The sequence below is a fragment of the Talpa occidentalis genome, unplaced genomic scaffold (assembly GCF_014898055.3).
Source record: "Talpa occidentalis isolate TD23 unplaced genomic scaffold, MPIMG_talOcc4v2.1 talOcc4.16, whole genome shotgun sequence".
Lineage (NCBI taxonomy): Eukaryota > Metazoa > Chordata > Mammalia > Eulipotyphla > Talpidae > Talpa > Talpa occidentalis.
Genome location: NW_023601653.1, coordinates 51,030,012 through 51,049,327, shown reverse-complemented (window position 1 = coordinate 51,049,327; position 19,316 = coordinate 51,030,012). Strand labels below are relative to the sequence as shown.

Below are 19,316 nucleotides of genomic sequence, written 5' to 3'. Positions count from 1 at the left end.
GCTCTCAGCATGAGAAACTGTCTCACCCGGAGTAGGTGCTCAACTGGTATTTGCTGATTAAATGTATTGGGTTGCTGGAAAAATCATGATGCATTTTGGCATAGAAAACATAGAAAAACAGAAAAAATATGTCACGACTTTTCTGACAACTGAATATATCTTCAATAAATATGTAATTGTGCCAGGAAAAAAAGCCCATGGTGACAGGTAACTGATACTTCCTATTAGAAATTTAAACTACGTGCACTTATGAAACATCTTGAGCAGTGGTGCGATAGCCCAGCAGGCAGCAGTACCACTATAGATAGGGGCTTCCTACGCCCATAAGATCAGGATCTGTATTTCAGAAGCTCCTCTAACAACACTGAATCAAAAGCGTTGTTAGTCACTTGTCATAATGTCTTATTCTAATGCACTTTCAGAATATGTCTACTTTGTGGGTACAGATCTCGCAATGGAACAGAAACTGCACAAAACTTTCACCATTGATTATCTTAAACTGCTGATGGTGGAAGTCACCTTGCTTCTTATTTGAATGTCTCCAGCCCATGCTGGCCATTTCTATTACTAGTGTGAGGCGCTTTGCCATCACACGTCACTCTTACGGTTTTCTCGAACAATTCCTGAGGTCTTGTGATGTCTTGTCTTTAATCTTACACGCTTTCCATTTATGCCTCCAGTTCCCTGAAGGCTTCAGGATCACAGAATCTGCCACAGAATTCTTTTCTTCTGAGCACTGTTCCGTGCCAGGCACTATCCTAGACACTTAGGCATTTGATCCTACCAAGAAATCCGAGCCTGGGCACTATTATTATTTGTTTGCCAGACAGGAGCGCTGAGACACAGAGCATTAAAGGACTTGTCTGTGATAACACAGCTGGGTAAGGATAGTGCCGGCGCTGAACTTGAGCAGTCTGGTTCAGGGTCAGTATCCTCACCAACATTAGAGAGCAATAAACAAGTCCTTGTATTATTCATGAGCTGTGAATACAAATTATGAGTATAAAAAAGGGAGATAAATTTTCAACAGTAATCCAGACTGATAAAATCAAATAAGCATTCTCTTGTAAGTGATAATTTGGTAAGTTGAATATTTATTCCATTGATGTTGCTCCGGAGCAAATCACTTTTGAAAACTATCCTTTTAAAATTGATTTTCAGGGATATGTATAAATCACTCAAGAAAAGCATGCCTCTTTTCCATTTCCATTTTATTTTTGACTTCCATGTGAATTACACAGATTTTTATTACAAACTATCATGAAACTTGCTGTAACTTGCAGGTGTGGCTAAAAATCTAAATGAGTTTCAAAGGATAAAATTATTGTGATCATGTAGACCCCTCCGCCTGTGTTATCAGAAGTGGCCTGTCCCTGAAGTTAAAACTCATGTTTCCAGAGTGGGTCTGGAGTCATGAGAGAAAAAGAGCAGTTAAGCGTGACCCCCAACTTACTGCCCCAGGTGACTGAAAGTTCAGAGATGCCATTTACTAAAGAAAAATACTGGAGAAGCAGATGAAGGAGGAAAGAATCGGGACTTTGGTTCTGGACACTGGAGGCTTTAGACGCTGCCCACCAGGGGACCACTACCAGGCTGCTGGACATGACTGTCAGGAGCTGTGGGGAGTGGTCAGGGTTGGAGGTATCCATTTAGTGCTATCAGAATATGTCTAATATTTAAAATCAGGAGCTTTAATCAGGTTGCCGAAAAGTGAGTTTAGACAGAGAAAGAGATCTAGGGAACTCCAAGAGAGGTTCAGAAGACCAAAGGCATCCACAGGAGATAGAGAATGTGAGCCAGTGAGGCAGGAATGAAGCCAGGGAAATCAGGTGACCTGGTGGCCCAAAGAGCAAAGGACTTCAAGATGGAGGGAGAGGTCATCGGAGCCAAAGGTCACTGATGGTCGAATGAAGTGAGGGCTGGTTCCAGTGACTTGAAGTCACTGGTAACACTGAGAGCAGCAGTTTCAGGCAGTGGTGGACACCAAAGTCTACCTGTGGGGAGTTTCAACGAGAATGTGTGCAGGGAAAGTAAGAACCATGGGCAGAGCATTCATAAGGGGGAGTCAAGAAACAGGACAGAGGCTCAAGAAAGGGAGAGGGTGAAGGAGGGTGCTTATTTTTTTTCCAGACAGATAGGACATCTGCGAGAAAATGTCTTGACAAGCTAGTACATAAACAGGAGGGCCTAAGGTGGGAAGGAAAAAATTCACCCCCAGTGGCAGCAGAGATGGGGACGGACTTACTATGACAGTGGGAAGGTGAAACTCCTTTCTGGTTATTTTCTTTGTCTCAATGGAGTAGGAAGCTGATAATGAGGATGAAAAGAGGTGCTGGAAATTTGGGGGAGAAAGAGAAGATATGAAAGTAAGCCAGGGAAAGTGCAAGGACTTGAAAATGTCACAGGGTACCCTTTCTGTGACAGTGAGACCAGTGGCACGTTGGTGTGTGTTTCTCTGGCGACATTCAGCCTTCCGAGCTGAGGCAGGGAGCAGGCAGAGTGTGTAACTGATGAGACCGTGATTTGGCTGGGGGAGGTAAACAACACGGAAAAGCAAGATGCATAGAAATTAAAAGTCTATACAAAGCCTTTACACAGGACATTGGAATCTAAGCCAAAATTGGAAGGAAAAACAGCCAGGAGGGACAGTGAGCAGGTAATTGAATCAGAGAATGGTAGCTTCTAAAGTTAAACAAAAGAGGTAATAGGTGGGGGTCTGGAAGGAAGTGCTAGTTAGGGTGAGGCAGTCATAGAGTGATGCTGACGGCTCAGGGACGGCGCAGACAGCAGGCTGAGCAGTGACTAGGGCAAAGGCGCCCATGTCTGTCCTCTCATTGCTTCCCACACCCCCACTCTGGTCTGAGCCTCCAGTTAATAAATAAATTATAGGAAATTTACAGAGAATTAGAGAAAGAGATCTAGGGAACTTTAAGAGGTTCAGAAGATCAAAGGCATTGGTAAAGAAGATGGATAACGGGGACCAGTGAAGCCAGGGAAGCTGGGTGACCTGGTGGCCCAATGACCAAAGGACTTCAAGATGGAGGGAGAGGTCATCAGGCCCCATGTCACTGAGAGTTGACATGAGAACTGGCTGGAATTCTGAAGCTGCCTTTCTACTGGTCTCCCTGCTTCACTCTTGTCCTCCAGAGTCTGCATCCTTCTCACCAGACTTCCTTTCTGCTCAAAACCCTCTGATGCCCCCCCCATGCACTGTGAGTTACAGCCCCTTCCCCGCACAGCCAGGAGGGACTATAGACTATGCCCCCACTACCTGTCTGAACTCCCTCGTGCAGCTCCCCCTGCTGACTCAGACCCTGCATGCTGGGTACCTGACTGTGCCATCAACCCAAGGAGCACACGTGCATCTAGGGGTGCCGTTCTCTCTGGATTCTCTTCCTCCAGATGCCCCTGTGACTGGCTGCCACCTACCTCATGGCTCTTTTCATGTGCTGTCTTGTCAATAACCACACTTCAGCAGATCAACTCACCCATGTCCACCAACACATCACACCCATTTCCTGCTCTGTTCTTCTCCACTCTCCACAAACTATCATTTGACAGCCCGTTTTTCAATTGCTCTATTTATTAGCTTTCTCTCCCTTTCAGAAGGTAGGATGCAGATTTTCTTCTAGCTTGTTCACTGCTGTATTTCCAAGGCTTAAAACAGTGTCTGGTACATAGTAGATGCTCAGTACATATTTGCTTAGTTAAGTCCATGCAAATTGAAAGTAAATCTTTAAATGTGAACAAGACCTTGTCAAGGTGAGACTTATATGTAAAAAATTTCCTGTAAGGGCTTCCCTGGTGGTGCAGGGGTTGAAGTTTCAGTGCGATCAAGCTATTGCCAGCCACTGTGGCATGAGTTTGATCCTCGGCCAGGGAGCTGACCCTCATGGCATAGCAGACCTCTCCTGTCTAGTCCACTGGTGCCCTCAGCAATGTATTTCAGTACATCTGCATGTTCTGCACCCCACTCTATCTCTGGTGAATCCTCTCACCGCACACACCTCTGGCATACACCCCAGGTCATCTATAAATAAATCTTTTTTAAAAAGTCCCTTTAAAATTTTTTTTTCCTGAAAATTTATTTATTAGAAAATTCTTACTTCTTTACAGTCATTTGAAAATGTCAAAATTAGAAGGCAAACTGTCTTCTAATTATTTGAAGGAATAATTAGAATTATTTGAAGGAAACTAACATGATGTATGTAATAGCATAAATCTATGCAAATAATTTTCACTTAATGTACAGCTTAAGCAAAATATATTAGGACCTCTTTAATTCCTGTTGTCTTAGTGAGATGGTTCTAGATTTGTTGTTTTATTGTAGATAACAGGTACTCTTTTTCTTAAAGATTTATTTATTTATTTATACAAGCACTGGGTACAGTCAGAAGAGTGGGAGGGTGACAGGATTCACCAGAGCCAGAACGGGGAGCAGAACAGGCAGACTGATGAAATATACTGCTGAGGGGAGCAGCGGGCATGGCAGGAGAGGTCTGTGCGCCATGTGGGATCCTCGCCAGCCGGCCGGGGATCGAACTGGCGCTGCAAAGGCTGCGGGCAGCTTTGCAGCCCAGCACTCAACTGCTGTGCCACTGGGGAGGCCCTGTAGATAATAGGTACTCTTACAGGTACTTAATAATAAAATACCTACTATATCCTCAGACCCAAGAACAAAAATTGGTACATGAATCAAACTCAAATCCCTGTTGAATCATTGATGAAATGGGTTAATTAATGACATTCACTGTGTATTTAAGTAGGGAAGGATTCCTAAGTCAGCGAATTAACTGCTTCCTCTGGGAAGAAAGAAAGCCTAAACAATCTTATTAGACAGCAGTTGATCACAGAATTCTAATGTTTGAGAAACAATACATTTTAATATGTTTTTCATGTTTCAGAATTGTTCATATATCACCTTCCATATTCTAGATTGTGAGCTACTTGTAGGGGACAGGACTAGGCATTCAGTAAATGTTGAATTGAGTACTGGGAAGCAAGTGTGACCATGGTAAAGACAAACCATAAAAGAAATAAAGAATATCTCAGTGTGAAGTATGTGAACATGACTGGTATCAACATCAAGCTTTCTTGATGCAAATTTACAGTTTACTAAAAGCAAAGTACAAAGTCTTAGTCACCAATTACCAGACACCCATTAGTTTTTTTTTTTTTTTTAGTTTCTTTTTTTTAATATTTAGCCCTTTATGTCTATGCAACTCAATTAAAAACATTACATAGAATGGCCACATTGCCAATCACTAATATCTGGTCTTCTCTTAGTGATGGGTTCCTTAGCTGCTGTCCCCTGACATGCACCCTTTCACGTGACATAAAGAAAAACAAGAATCCAATAAAGCAACAGCACCATTTAGTGTACAATGTGCTCTGGAAACAAAGGTACAGACACTCAGGAAGTTTCTAGGCAAGTATAGATGGAGAGCTGTCAGAGCAAGCAATCTCATTCCAATCCTAACTAAAAAGTAAAAACAACTAAAGAAGATACTCAAGGACAGCCATCTTCTGATATCCAACTTTACCTGACAAAGGTTCTCACAATTTGTCACAAACTAGAGATTTGCTCAAGTCATCACACAGCATGTACAAGCAATCAACAATAAATTATAACAACAGGAGCCTGAGCAGGTACAATGGCCTAAAAGCTGAAAGGGGATAATGCATAGGTGGGAAATCTCCCGCCCTGTCCTGGAAATACTTGTAATTCACAACAGCTTTTATTAGGCAAATAGTAGCTACTGTTTACATATGGTGTGGACACAGTGCCTCCGCCTCCCACACCTGCTTAGTAAAGGATGCCCCCAAAATCTTTTCATCAGTAAAGAATCTTATTAACTCATGATTATAAACAGAAAACTAGCCCTGAGAAAATTTATCACCTACCATGATAATAAAGTTTTACAACAAAATACAATGTTACATATGGGGCTGAGATATGCTGTATTAGTGAGGAAGGGATCAAAAGCACGGTCAGGCAGTTTGCCTTCTAAAAATAATACACGTTCCCCCAATCCCACCCCAGGAAAGACTGCCAAGAAGGACTAGGGGTTGAAAAGAAAAAGGGGAATTATGTCCCTCATTACTTTCTGACATATTTGTAATTTATCTAGACATGTATACAACACTACGTAGGAATAAAGACATGCATGTGTAAATATAACTACAATATGCACATACTCACAAGTACAAACTACACACAAATACACGTCTAACCCACAGGAGGGTCTTTAACTGACATTGTGCAGTTTTGTTTTTTAAAATATTTATTTATTTATTTATTTATACAAGCACTGGGTACAGTCAGAAGCGCAGGAGGGTGAGAGAATTCACCAGAGACTGAGCGGGGAAAAGAACAGGCAGACTGTCGAAGTACACTGCTGAGGGGAGCAGCAGGCGGCAGGAGAGGTCTGCGCACCATGTGGGACCCCTGCCTGGCAGCCAGGGATCGAACCATCTCTGCAGAGGCTGTCGGCATCTTTGCAACCCAGCACTCAACCACTGCGCCACCGGGGAGGCCCGACATTGTGCAGTTTTTTAAATCTAAGATTGGGAAGCAAAGGAGACAGACTTGGCCTTCTCATTTTTAGTAACATCCCCTATTTAACTATCTCACATTTACCTTCTTATCATTAGCTTGGGACTGAGTAAGAATGGAGCGAAAAAATGATGCAATTGCACTTGAATGATATTCAGCAGTAATTATTCGTTGGTGCTTCTCATCTGTGAATCTTTTCATGTGAGTTCCACTTTCATTAATTGGGAAAACTGACACAGCAACTGACTTTGGGAAGAGGAGACACTGAACTGGAGCCTGAAGTCAGAATAATTGCATTATGTGTTGAGGTTAATCACTGTACAGTGCACTTATACCAAACATTCTCCCTGTTTGAAGCAGAGAGAAATCAGCAGAAGAGGGGATAAAAATTAAGGCTCGCTTATTCTAACAGGCTTAAAACACACAAACTCTTTATTTTCAAAACTTTTCTTTTACTCTGATCCTGTGATCCTGGTAATGAACATAGCACAACACCCTTCTGGAATTACAGAGAAAGTAAGAATGGGGAGATGGGTAAGAAGGAAAGAAACTAACTCTAAAACAAAAATAAACTTTTAGATTAAACCAGAGGGCACAGAAGGGAAGGGGCTGGGTAAATCAGGTGAAAGGCCAACCACAGAGGGAGGAGGGAATGGGTTCTCAGTGTGCTGTCAATGTAGTTTATCCAGATACTGATTTGCTTCAAAAATGGTAAGAAAAAGAAGTACTTGTACATGTTTAGTGGGGTTATCCACAATACAGGAGAACACTGGGGGCGGGGGGCAGGACAATGAATGTCTAGAAGCCCCCAAATGATATCCACCTGGAGGTTTTGCCTTTGCTCTGGAGAAGTGAATTCTTCAGGGCCCATTTCTTTCTGATGTAAGTAAAGAGAAGCAGGAAGCTTCTATATCTCACTGTTCCCATAAAGGAGTAATGTCTTCAGAGCCAAAGAGGAGAGGGAAGGATATTACTTCAGTGGCTTCTTCCAGCATCTAAAAACAAATTTGCTGGTCATTTCCAGGTGCCCTCCCTAGTGATTTTCCAAACGTGGGTTGGGAACTTAGTAGACTAAAAGGAGACTTCTCTAGAATATTCAGATAATGATGTATGTGTGGAATATTATTTATTTGATTTTAGTGTGTGTCCTTCATGCAGAATCTCAGTCCCAGGAGGACAAGAGTTTTGTTTTGCTCACCACTGTGCCCATGTGCCCAGAACAGCACTCAGCACAGAACAGTCCTGAATAAATACTGATGGGATGGAGGGAGGGGTGGAGGGAGGCAGAGAGGGGAGGAGGTGGGGAGAGAGGAGGGGGAGCAGGAGGGAGGCAGGCAGGCAGCTATATAGAGTGCTTTGGTTTGCTCAATCTTTAATGGGGCATGTGTCTAATTTTCCCAAAGAGGTTGATTTTTACAAAATGAGAATGATGTTTTAAGACCTGTTCCTGGAGTAAAGCAATCAGGCATTTACTTGTCAGAACAAAGACAAGGGAATGCTAGCCTTGCTTATCTCTTCAAAAGCACTCTGATTCTTTCCATTTTTCAGTGACTCTTTTTTTCCCCAAGGCAAGCACCAAGAGATGCAAGAGATGAAAAAAGTCTTTTTTCTCTTTTTGACACCACTGCCCCTTTGAGGAGCTGCTGCGGTGGCTGGGGAAAGGCGCTGTGCCGGGCTGGACAGGCTTGTTCACACGAGGGACTGTCCCTGCATCCGCCACTGACCTTGACCTTTTTCTGTCTAATTTACCTCACTGTGCGACAACAGTAGTATCTACGATGCTACTGACACATTCTCGCGAATTACTGAGGCTCTGTGCTCCCACTGCCGCTATGCCCCGAAGGATACAGGCTTAGCAAGGGGCACAGGCCGGACTTCACACTCCTCTACCTCACACCTATTCCAAGAATGAATTTCTTGGTGCTCTTCTTAACAAAGCCGCTTTAAAGAGGGTTGACTAAAGGTGTGGGATGATAATGGTGAGCTCCACACCCTTCTCACACTCTGAGGAGCACAAAGGCACCAGGTGGATGTGAAAAGCACAGGTGGAAGATGGGGAGTTGAGAAGAAACACTATGAAAATTTTTTCAGGAACTTGAAGCTCAATTGCTTGAAAGTATTTCAACCTCAGGTTTCTGCAGCCTGCTATTCCCAGTCACTCAGACTGAGAAATCTCATGCTAGCTGGTCTCTCTGTTTAACTGTCTAATCAACAGCTGCCTTCCAAAGGTCAGCTTTTGTTAGACAGATTGGCTCTCACAAGTGGGCATCACTGCTCAAGTGAACTTCTGCATTTCAAAGGCAAAGCCAATAAAGGAGGAAATGTGGTGCAAGGTAGATTTCAGCTCTAAGGAAGGATTCAGACCCCTGGAATCAAACTAAAAAGAGACACAAAAAATTGTGAGCAGATCTATTTTGTTACTTGTTCATTTGGTGACATCCTACACCCTGTTAAATGTTATCTAGTCATTCAGAAGTTAAATTATCCTGATTGCTAATGAAAAGACAAAAGAAGGGAACACAAGGAAGAGAAAGACAGAAATGAAAATTTAGACACAGACTAATTTAGAAAAACTGGTTCTCCCTTCTCAATAGATGGGTAACTGGTAGAGAAGACTTTAAAGGGTACAGACACTGAGCACAAACCTAGAACCTACAAAGTCCATGCCTGCACTGTGACTTTCTTTGGTATGACGAGGTCATGAATTATCCAGAGATGAAACCATATTGTTAGATGCATAAGCACAATACATGCGATATTTACATGACAAAGATTCACTTACCCCAAAAGAAAACAAACACACAATTCTCCTTATAACTTAGGCAGCCATGAGCTAAGTTCAAAGTTTAGTTATGCATTGTGTTCATTCTAAAATGCTAGTGAGCCTTTGGTCACTGAAGTTATAATCATGAACAGAAGACAACCTCATGCCCTTCCAGAGCTATATTCTACTGAAAGGGGAGAAATAAACAAATATTCAGTAAATGTTCTGTCAGATGGGCAAATGCCAGGAGCATAAAGCAGAGATGAGAGCAATGAGCTCCAAGGGGTAGGGGTTGCCATTTTCAATCAAGTGATCAGAGACCATTGTGCATAGGTAACAGGGTGGTCCCCAGGAAAAGGGGAGGTTCCAGCTCCCCTGCACCACCCAGGAAAGGATGGAGCTGAGCAGGGACAGGAGAAGTTGGAGAGGAGACTTAATGAGGAGGAAGCAAGAAAGATGGGGAGCAAGGAGGAGACCTAGAGGAAGCACATGGAGCAGAGAGACATGTGAAGAAACTGAGCTTGCTTCTTGGTCTTAAACTGGTTGAAACAGATGTAGGTGAGAGACTGGTGGGAGGTTAACAATGGCAGATTTTATCTTGATTTTGATTTTGCTCTTTTCCTTCCAGACTTACCTGGCCATTTTTGACCCTTTTCTATGTGTCACCACCAGGAGATGCGTTAGACTTGTGGCAGCTTTCAGGCTTCAGTTGTCATGCTTTGGGTCAATCCTGTTTGGCTGAGCATTTATCCACAAGGAGGTGAGTGACATTGGGTGTTTGATGTGGAAACCATTTTAATTGTCTTTTCTTTGTTGCACACAAATTGTATTAGAGTTCCTTTCCACTAAAGGTCTTATGCACTAGAGTAGGTTTTGTCTTAATGAGGCAGATGTCAGGAACTAATCAGAATGGGCAGGTTTGGGGATCCTGGGGTGCCCCTCTCCCTACTCTGTAACATTTAGTTTTTGAGTTCTTAGAATTCCAAATAAGGTGACTCCTGGACTTCAAGTGATGCTCAATTTGATGACATTTTTTAAGATTTATTTATTTGTTTATACAAGCACTGTGGACAGTCAGAAGCATGGGAGGGTGAGAGAATTCACCAGAGCTAGAGCGGGGAATAGAACAGACAGACTAACGAAGTACACTGCTGAGGGGAGCAGTGGGCGCAGCAGGAGAGGTCTCCGCACCATGTGGGACCCTTGCAGGCAGGCTGTCAGGGATCGAACCAGCGCTGCAGAGGCTGCGGGCAGCTTCCCAGCCCACCGCTCAACCGCTGCGCCACCAGAGGAGGCCCTCAATCTGATGACACTTTCAACTCAACGTGTCATCAAATCTGTTTTTTCTCACATAATTACAAAAATTTAATTATTTACATTCCTCAACTGTCTTTTCACACTTTTTCTTTTTACATGTCTATGGAAACAACTACGGCTTAAAACATTCTATAGGTTTCAGGCACACGGTACTGTAACTCAGCATCTATGCAGAATACAAATGATCCCCCAACAGTTGAGTTCCCATTCACCACCATGACACCCTTTAACCAAGGTACCCACCTCCTCATCTCTCCCCTCAGTAACTGTCATTTTGTTCCTATAATCTAAGTTTGTTATTGTTTTGATCATCCATTTGCTTTATCTTCCAATGACTAAAATCATACCATATTCCTCTTTCTCTGACTTAGGTCACTATAGTAACATCCTCTAGGTTCATCCCTCTTAGAACAATGGGAAAATCTCACCAAACACACACAAAAACCAAACAACTCTGATTTGACTCTTCTCCAAATAAGACATGCAGAGGGCCAACAGGCACATGGAAAGATGTTAATCATCATGGATCACTGGGAAAATGCAAATGAGAACCACAATGAAATATCCTCTCACACCTGTAAGGATGGTTTATATCAAAAAGACAAGAACCAAGTGTTGGTGAGGGTGTGAGGAAAAGTGAATACATGTACCCTGTTGGTAGGAATGCAAATTGGTGCAGACCTTATGAGGAAGAGTAAGGAGACTCATCAAAAATGAAGAACACAAATACCATATAATCCCGCAATTTCACTTTGTGGTATTTATTTAAAGACTATGAAGACACCAAATCAAAAAGATACACGTACTCCTATGTTTACTACATCACTACTTTTTAATAACCAACGTTCGGAAACAACCTAAGTGCCCCTGGGTGGATGAGTGGATGCAGAACGTGTGGTGTATATACATAAAGGAATACTACTCAGCTGTCAAAAATAAGGCAGACTATTTTAACAGCTACATAAAAGCAGCGGAAACTGCAAATTCAATGACAGAAAGCAAGATTATGTTTCTTGACGTCAGTGCACAGCCCTGAGAGCCATATGGCTTGAGCAAATAAAGAGATAAGGAGACAGGTGGCCAGAGATGGAGATAAAGGGGCAGAGGGGTATAGTCATGTTGGAGGCACTTTATTTATTTATTTATTTAAAAAGATTTATTTATTTATTTATACAAGCACTGGGTACAGTCAGAAGCGCGGGAGGGTGAGAAAATTCACCAGAGCCAGAGCAGGAAGCAGAACAGGCAGACTGACGAAGTACACTGCTAAGGGGAGCAGCGGGCGGCAGGAGAGGTGGCCGGGGATCGAACTGGCGCTGCAGAGGCTGAGGGCAGCTTCGCAGCCCAGCATTTAAATGCTGCGCCACTGGGGAGGCCCTGGAGGCACTTTTAACACCAAGCTCTCAGAGAAAGGCCAAAATCCTCAGAAAACCCTGACATGCTCCTGATCCGACCCTGCCTTCCTCCCCAGCCTCAGTGCTGGCCTCCTCCTCTTACTGGGTCCTTTGGGACCTTACCCCTTGCACAGCAAGAGGCTCAGAATCTCATAACTTCTGGGGCAGAGGAACACACGCCCAGGGAGGAGACAGGCTGCCTTCATTCATTCTAAGGTGAGCTGTATTTTACAACCTCAATTTCCTGTCGATTAATAGCAGAGATTGATTCTTTAATTTTTGAGAACCAGAGACAACAGAAATGAAAATGAGGTGGTAATCAGATCAGCTTGAGTCCAGGAAGGTGGAAGGCACTCAGGAGTGGGAAGGGAAGGAAATGAAAAGAGACACTATCTGGTCAGGTGGCCGGGCTCTCAGAAAAGTCAGGAAGGAAGAAGAGGGGGAGGGCAGAACTCTGCAGCAGCCTTCTCAAACTGTGGTCTGTGGACAAGTGGAATGGAAAGACCCAGCACAGATGGCAAGCTGTGATTTGGGCCCTGGCCCAGACTTCTCCAACCCAAGGCCCTGGCGTGGGATCTGAGAATGGAACGCACACGACAGTGTGAGAACCGCTAATCAGAACCCCAACTTCAATGCAACATTTTCCCAACTGTGACTTCAGTTTGCCCTCTGACCTAGCCCTCTAGTTCTGTCTCACTCCAGATGCATCGGCCTTCATGTCCTGCCTTTGGCATCTATTCAACTAAATTCATACCCACTCACTCCTCTTTCATACTTGATCCATTCACACAACCATTGATGTAGGAAGGGAGCACATGCTTGACTGTCCAGCCCATCCCCTTTATGACCAGATTGCCAGTGTAGACTGAATACTGAAATCAGAATCACAACAGTGGAGGGACAGATGCTCCAGGCTGCTCTCTTGACTCCACTCAAAAACTCTTAAGAAAATGTCTGTTGGTGTGTTGCACTCATATACAAAGTAGACTAAATACTGCAATTATAGCCATGAAAAATATTTAAAAATAAATGACCTATTCATGCTTACTCATAAGGATATTTCAGATGTGGGGCATAACAAACCTCCTGACTGTGAAGGATATAAAAATCATTTAAAGCAGGGTTTGGCCAACTCCGGCTTTGGGGCCACCTGCTTTACAAATGTAGTTTCATTTCAACAATGCCACGCTCAATTGTTTGCATGGTCTCTGTGCAAGTTCTCACACTAAAATGGTAACACTGATTATCTGCAACAAACAGTACAACCTGAAAAGTCTAAGATATTTATTATATGGCAACTTATAAAAAGTTTGCAGACCCCTTATGAAAATAAAACCGGCAAATAGCTTGCAATTTCATACAGCAGACAAAATGTTGAGATAGATACAGACAGGCAGAGAGATTTCTGGAAGATATCTTTTAAACCAACCAACTAATTTTAGATGCCTAAAATTGATTTATTTCATTGATAGTATGAATCCCCAAAAGGGACTTTCTAGAACTTTCCTATACTGTATAATTTCACATAACCACCTGGTTGTGACACAAAAGGGGACTTTATGATCTGGCTGAGGATGACTATTTTCCTTTCTGAAATAGGACCTTTTAGTCCAGCAGTATATCTTCCAGCATTATCTGTCACCAAGTTCTATCACTTTTCTGTGCCTCTCAAGTAATTCCGAAAGTCAAGTGCATCAACAGTCACAAAACACGAAGGCTGAGCAGCCCATCACGTTACTAGTAAGACTCATATCTCCATGATAGTCTCGGCAATTAACTGAAAAAAAATTTTCATACATCACCTTCACATTCTACTACTGAATCTATTGACTAAAAGAGTTTTAGTGGATTTCCTCTAGCCTGCCAGCCCATCTCATCCTATCTCACATGTCTACCATGTGTCTGCAGGATAAAATTATATAGTTAACCTCTCTTAAATGATATTTGAGCTAGAAAAACAAATGAATCAATAAACATAGGCAGATATGTGCGCACACAAACATGTATCTAGAATATTACTTAATGCTTTGATGTAGTCTTCTTATAGCTATATAACTTTTTAGTGTCATATTGGCTTGTATGTCTAATAGTAATAGTATTTCATGGGTTTATTTACAATTAGTTTATCTTTAAAAACTTGTGTAATGATGTCAGGGTATAAATGAGTGCACAGTCAAAAGTTCAATCATTAAATGAGCTTTTAAAAACTGGTAATAATGCTTTTGAGTTAGCAGTTATCTCCTAAAGGAGACTTCTGTGCTATTTTGTTTTTGCATTATTGCATTTAGCATTTTACAAAATCACTTTCATTAATTCAATGACAACACCAATAAGAACAAAGTACTCTAAGCAACAGTTCAGTAGAAATGTATACTGTCACATCTCAAAATGTATTTCTATCAAAGTAATTTTTGGCACCTCCAGCCTGGATTTTGGAACACACGCCTCTCCAACGCTCCACCCACATTGCACCACACTAGGGTCTCCATCCGTCCATGAAACGTTCAGAGCACCAACCTCCACGCAAGCATGTATCACAGGCAAGAGCACCTCCAGCCCTGCTCTCCTCGCCCTCTGGGAGAGCGAGCCCGTCATCGTCCCCTCTGCTGATCTAAATCCTAGGGATAGAGCAGATGTGTCTAGAGTGTCAGTCCCTCCATAACTCCCTCTACAGTTACTAGAGCCAGTACACGCCTGCTATATTCCTAGTCATCCACAGCACTTGCTGCTTATAATTCTTATATTACTCACTTCTTTGCTCACTCACTCAGCAGTGATCACTATATCTAAACACAGTGTATGCACTGAGCGAAACACGCATGAAAAAACACAACTGTTGGGCCTCCCCTGGTGGCGCAGCGGGTGAGCACTGGGCTGCAAAGCTGCCTGCAGCCTCTGCAGTGGGTTCAATCCCCGGCCACCGGCGAGGGTCCCACATGGTGCGACAGACCCCTCCTGCCATGCCCACTGCTCCTCTCAGCAGTGATTTCGTCGGTCTGCCTGTTCTGTTTCCCGCTCTGGCTCTGGTGAATTCTCTCACCCTCCCGCGCTTCTGACTGTACCCAGTGCTTGTATAAATAAATAAATAAATCTTTAAAAAAAAACCAACAAAAAAACACAACTGTTGCCTGTGCCGAATCTGGAGTATCGTGGAGACTCCGGAAGAACTGGAGTGACTGTTTGTTAAAAGGAGACAAAAGCTGGGCCATAAGAACTCAGTGGCTGCTCTGTGATCACAGCCAACAATATGGATGGGACACGGGGGAGGCAGCGAGCAAGTCTGGGTGAGAGAAGGACCTGGAGCTCAGGGTCTGCAGCGAGAGTGTCTGGGTTTGGAGCTTAGTTGGGAAGATCTTGGCAGAGACAAGAGTTCTTTTCTGAATTTATAAAGTACGGGAGGCCTAAAAAGATATTCAGATTTGAATCTCCAGCAAGGTTTGGAGGGGCACTGTCTGGTGTCCAGAAGACAGGCCCACCTTGGAGATAAAACTCTAGGAGTCCTCCTAGAGTGGCTGGTGTCAGAAGTCAGGTGGCTGAAGAGGACATCTAGGGAGTGGGTGTCGACTGGGGCCTGCCCACCGGGCACTGCTGACAGACACAATGAAGGAAAGTGGGAAGAAGGGGCCAGCCAGTAAGGAAGCACGAAGACCAGACAGGGGTGCTGGTGAAAGCAAAGTAAAGAAACCGTTTAGAGGCGAGAGTGACCACATGTGAGTGAGGGGTCCATTAGGATGGGGAGTGGGACACACCATGAGGTTGACCTCGGAGGTGCTCACTGGTCACCCCGCCCAGAGCTGTTATGGAGGCATGTCAAGGAAATGGAGATAGCAATTGTATTCAACTTTTGAGCAGTTTTGCTAGAAAAAGGAATAGTTCTAGCAGTTTTGCTAGAAAAAGGCCCGTGAACTGGGGCGTCAGGAGTGCATCGTGCTGAGTGACGAGGCATGATGTGGCCCCCTCGGACACTCCATGGGCTCTCTCCCCTTCTCTATCTCTACCACATACACCGGCCCAAGCATACTCCATCCTGAGGTGCCAGCACCCCAGATACACATCTTTACGAGATCCACCACGCTATGACAGCTTTTATGGCTCCTTTTAACGAACAGTGATTTTCACTAGGGTAGAGACAATCTCATTTCCATACCCCATGAATTCTCCATAGGAGGCACAGCTGAAGTCTTAGAAAACCTGCCCTAGGGGAACAAACAGTGTGAACTCAAGGAGGGAGACACCCCATGAGAAAGCATGTAATGGACTGTAACCAGAGGCTGATTATAGTAGGTGATCAATAACTATGCACTGAATTAAGAATGAACTCAGCTGGCAACAGGCAGTCTTAGCATTTACAGCTCACTTTCCATGCACTAGGCTCTGTGCAGGAGCTGGATGCTCATGCAGGAACGTTTGGGTAGGAAACTGTCAACCTTTATGGTGAGCTTTTTTCTTTTTTTTAATTTTATGTTATATATTTTTTCCATCATTTTTTATTTTCGCACAATGTATGCATTTTCATCTTGGTTATATTCCCCATACAATTCCCACTCTCCCCTTATTTTGATCCTACTCCCTCCTGCCCCCTCCCCAGCCCCCTCAGTGTGTCTCTGGTTTATAGTTGCTTGTTGAAAATCTGTTTACCTCCTCTTACACAGAGAACATATGGCAATGGGATACAATTAAGTTTTTAACAGTTTGGTGAAAAGGTGTACTATCCTAAACCCTTATCACATCATCATAGTTAATATTACCACTGAAGGGCTCCCTTAATATTTTTCTGTGAAGGAATTAAATACAAGGAAATTTTGACTTCACTAATATTCAGTATGGGTTTTTTTTGTGCATTATAAATCAATCTTGTAACTTAAATTATTTTCTTTTTGGCATTGGTTGCCAAGAAACAGAATAATTAGTACTTAAAGTAATGTTATTTAATAATCCTGTATTTTATTAACTCAATCTGCTCTGTGATAGCAACAGAGAAAAACAGCTTTCAGTGGAGGTGGGAAATAGCTGATCTCATTTTATCTCTTTTAGAAAAGAAAGCTTGCAATTATGTTAAGTTTTCAGGCAAAGTTCCTTTTTTCTTGTATTTTTATTGCCAAGGCTAACAACAGGCTTTTCACATAGATGGGCCATTAGGATAAGTCTATTTTCTGTGACTTAATAAGATAATCTCTTGCTATTTAAAAAAGTTCTTTCAACTAAATTTTTCCAACACACTGGAAAGTTCCTACATTCTCAAAGTCTTTCTAGGAAGTGACCTGACATACCTGTTCTCACAATGACTGATGCATTATACACTGCAAGTTTATTTATATTCATGCTTGATTAGAGCTCAAGTATTGATCATTATTTATTTCCAGGGATTTAGAAAACAGTTATGTGCAGTTTTCAAATATGATGTAGTCTGTGGAACCATTTAAAAAACACCTTCCTGGGCCTCCCTGGTGGCGCATGGGTTAAAGTCTCAGCACAATCAAGCTATCACCAGCCACTGCAGCATGAGTTCGACCCCTGACCAGGGAGCTAACCCACATGGTGCAGCTGATATCTCCTGCTTCGCCCGCTGCTGCTCTTCTCAGAGTGTATTTCAGTGGATCCCCCTATTTTGCTCCCCACTCTGTCTCTGGTGAATCCTTTCACAACCCTGCACCTCTGGCCTGCACCCCAGTTCTTGCATGCATAAATAAAAATAAATCTTTAAAAATTAAAAATAAATAAAAATAAACAAAAAACACTGCCCATTGTGCTGTCCTATGCCCTTGTATGAACTCCAGTAAGCAGCTGATCATTAATGAACCGTATAGGAGTTAATTGAATTACTCATTATTTTTCACTCTTGGTTATCAAGAAGCTCAGAGCTACATGAATAAACAGTCAGAAGCCAAGACTCTTTTAGCATTCTTAGATTCCTTTGTAAAGTCTAATCATACAAATGCACTTCTTATTCAAGCTCAAATTATTTCTATAATTAGGTAAGGTATAAATATATGCATATACATCTAGGAGCTGGTTAGTTCCTCCACTAGCATTATTTAAAACAGAATTTAATCCAGGAAGAGTCCTCACAGTTCAACTATTCTCCAGTTCCCAGAAAGGATTCTAAAGAGTTTGCTCTGCAGACACAGCTCATGGATATACATACTCCTACTTTTAAAGATGAGAAAACTGAAGTCAGAGAAGCTGAGTGACATCATCAGCTAATGGAGAAAATGCCGGAGGCAGAGGTGAAAAATATATGAGCTGTTTTGATAATATTCCAGCCAACATATTACTGAGCTACAAGTGTGTCTGTGAGCTGAAAACCCAGCTGTGTTTTCTACTTCCTGTAAGACAAGCAATAATAAAGATGAAGTAATTGTAAGTTAGTTAAAGCCCTTCAAAGATATTAAAGATGGAAGTTATGTATCCAATTACAAACCCATCCTTCTGTTTCTACAAATAAAGTAAATGAGGCAAGGCTGATTACTACCTATTAGCATAAGAAAATGGAAGCTGCAGAGGTGAAGCAGCTGATCTCTAGGAAAACATTTTAAGTAGTCTGAGTAATACATACATTTCATAGGACTTCAGAATAAATTAAAATGGAGCTATTTAGACTAATGTATGTGCATAGCCCTGAAAATGAATATAGCTCAAGCAATGGCTGTTATGAGATAGAGTTCTTAAGGGAAAAAAAATGAATCAATGGGGATAATCTGGGCATCTAGCAAATTTCCCAGTCCTTGAAACAAGATAACATTCCTACCATCCTCTCTTCTGAAAGGGAGAAAAGAGATACTGACTTTGGCTGGGGACAAGGTAAAGCTCCTAGGGTCTAAAATATGCTAGGAAATAATATATATTTTCCAACTTGGAAAGAAATACATAGAAGCAGGCCTGCCTAATATCTCCAGCTCTTTCAGCAGACTTTGAATTCAGAGGATACAGTGGAAGTCGGAGCAGAATAAGGAGGATCCAGAGACATGGCAAAGGCCTTCCACATCCCTGAATTCAGATCGATGTTCTAATAATTATGCCACTCAAACAAACATATATCTAACAAACATAAAAAGTTAAGCAGAAAAATAATCGCTTCCATTGAGCTTGGCAATATAATCCTTACACCAAATGAAGAGTCCAATTTCAATCCATTTGCTGGATTGAAATTTTTATTCCTCCAATTAGCCATAAATTTGATGTCATATAAAAATGGCAGTAATCCAAAGATTCTTTGCTGCTTGGTGACAGACATGTAGGTGCTTACTAGAGGATTTAAATCTATTTAACCTAAGCATTTTCCCCA

At 42.5% G+C, this 19,316-nt stretch overlaps 1 protein-coding gene across 2 annotated transcripts in view; it reads right to left on the bottom strand.

The window, feature by feature from the left end:
• ITPR2 (inositol 1,4,5-trisphosphate receptor type 2) overlaps positions 1–19,316 on the bottom strand; it is a 450,075-nt gene that overhangs the window by 107,420 nt on the left and 323,339 nt on the right. The gene's annotated exons all lie outside the window — the stretch shown is intronic.